Source organism: Tupaia chinensis, unplaced genomic scaffold (genome assembly GCF_000334495.1).
Source record: "Tupaia chinensis unplaced genomic scaffold, TupChi_1.0 Scaffold148210_1, whole genome shotgun sequence".
Lineage (NCBI taxonomy): Eukaryota > Metazoa > Chordata > Mammalia > Scandentia > Tupaiidae > Tupaia > Tupaia belangeri.
The window spans coordinates 838,484-840,757 of record NW_006208060.1 but is presented as its reverse complement, the minus strand read 5'-3'; positions in this window follow the sequence as shown (position 1 = coordinate 840,757).

The window sequence follows — 2,274 nt, the reverse complement described above, 5'->3', positions numbered from 1 at the left end:
GTGGTAGTCCAGTGTGGGGCGAGTGGCGCGAGCACTCCCGGCCCATTGTCCTTTCATCCGGCTCAGGAGCCCCGTTACCTCCTTGGTGGAGCCTCAGGCTGCTGGCTTAGGTCCGCGCGAATCCCATGATTCCTCATCCGAGCCCAACGCCGTCACTTCCTCGGAACCTCCCACACACAGACACACAAAAGAAAAGAAAAGACCATCACCTTCACTTTGGGCAGTTCTGTGCCCGGAAGGACTTTTTGTCTAGAGACATACTCGATTTGTCACCAAAATTTGCAGGAAGTAAGGGGACGGTGCTCCTGTTATACAGCGGGTGGAGGCCAAACCCGAGGCCGACGATCCTACAATGCACAGAGCAACATCCCAGCTTGATCCCTGAATCATCTGTCCTCTGATGTCGGTGGTGCCCAGACTGGGAGACCCTGATTGAAGGCGTTAAAGTCTCTGAAGTCTTGAATACACTGGAAATTGCTTAGAATTCTACGGAAGCCTTTCTACTTACCTCTCTAGGCGACAAGACAAGTGTAAAGCTTCTGGAATCATTGTGAAATCTCTCTCCAGCCAAGTGAGTTGGGCAAGTCAAATGCACACAGCATTGAGCTACTTTCTCCCAGTAAGGATCAGGTAGGTTGAATAAATCAGTTAACTCCAATCTCGGCCAACAGATGGAGTCATTTCACTTTATATCAGTAAATAATTTTGTTTAAGTACATGAATGATCTCTTTATCCAAGAACGGTGTCACTCCCTATATAAAATTACGCAAAAGAGATTATTTTTTAAAGAAAAGTGGTACTCAAGTTTTCAAGTTCAGATTTTCATTGATACCAGCCACAAGGCCCACCCATTCAAACTAGTCCATGTCTATGTGACTATATGAGTACTATGTGGAACTTGCAACAATGAGGTTTCAGTAGCCTCCCCTGTGTAGAATAACTGCTAATAGAATTTTCTGTGTTCACATTGTATTATCCTAGAGGAGTCACTAAATGTGAGAGTATTTTAAAACTTATTTATTTGGGAACAGGAGATGACATAGTGGTTACATCACTGGACTCCCACGTAGTCGACTGTGGTTCAAGTCCCAGACCTGGCAGCTTAAATCTCACACTAGGCATGTGTGTGTGTGAGTGCCCAAAATTCCCAAGGGGAGAATGGAGGAGAAGGGATTGCAGCATGGCCATCACCTCCCTGGGGGCGTGGGGGGGAGGTGATTTCTCATTTGCTGTCTCTGTCTCTGGCAAGCATACGTGTCCTATAGCAAAAATATATCTCTAAAAAATGTTATTTCTTCGATGATTTATATTCAGGGGAAATATCTTAATACACTCTAAAGTACATGTAACTGTGTGTGTAAATAAGCCAGTAAATTGAGATATATACAAATAAGCACACAAAATAAACACATAAACAGTAGGGCCAGCCTGGTAACCTAGTGGTTAAGGGAGCTGGATCTGATATGGCCCACTGTAGTTTGAATATTTGCACGAACAGGTTGAAAAACACGCTGGGCATCTGTACATGCATGCCCATTGTTCTGACTGGAAGGAGAAGTGGAGTAGAAAGGGTTGCAGCATGACCATGCCCCATTGAGGGTTGTTTTCTACCTCACCCCCTCTCTCTGTCTCTGGCAAGCATATACACCCTCTGGCAATTAAAAAAAATGCTATGTGACTATAGAGAAATAATACAGATTTTCTTATATGTTATTTAAAAATTCAAGATTTTATGTATAACTGCAGTTTTCAGGTGTGTATGTGAATTCTGGGGGGTTGCTATTATAACAACCACAGGGCCCCTGGCAACTATGCTGACTGGAGGGTGGGGATCTACAGTGGAAGAAGGGCTGGAGATTCCTGCTTAGCTCCAAGTAGCAGTGAGCAGTTAGACTGCTGAGAATGGCTAAGGAGAAAATCTGACATAAAGGAAAATATTTTCAGGGTTGGGTCAGCATCCAGGTTCAAGGAGAATATAAAGTTTTGCGGTGGACTTGAAGGCAGGCACCACCTCCTTGCTCTCCATTGATTCCTGTCCTGAATCCCTCCTTCTCCAGAGCCTGAAAACATGAAGATCTTCAAGTACATATTCCTTGAACAAGAGACCCAGGAGGAGATCAGGGTCAACTGATTCATTTCAGTACAAATTCCCAAAAAGATTGCTCCAGTTGCTTCACTTTCCATGATGAAATAATACCACAGTGAATAATCTTACATGGGTTTTTTTAGTATTTGTGTATCTTTGAGTTCAATTCCTAGAAATAGGATTGATA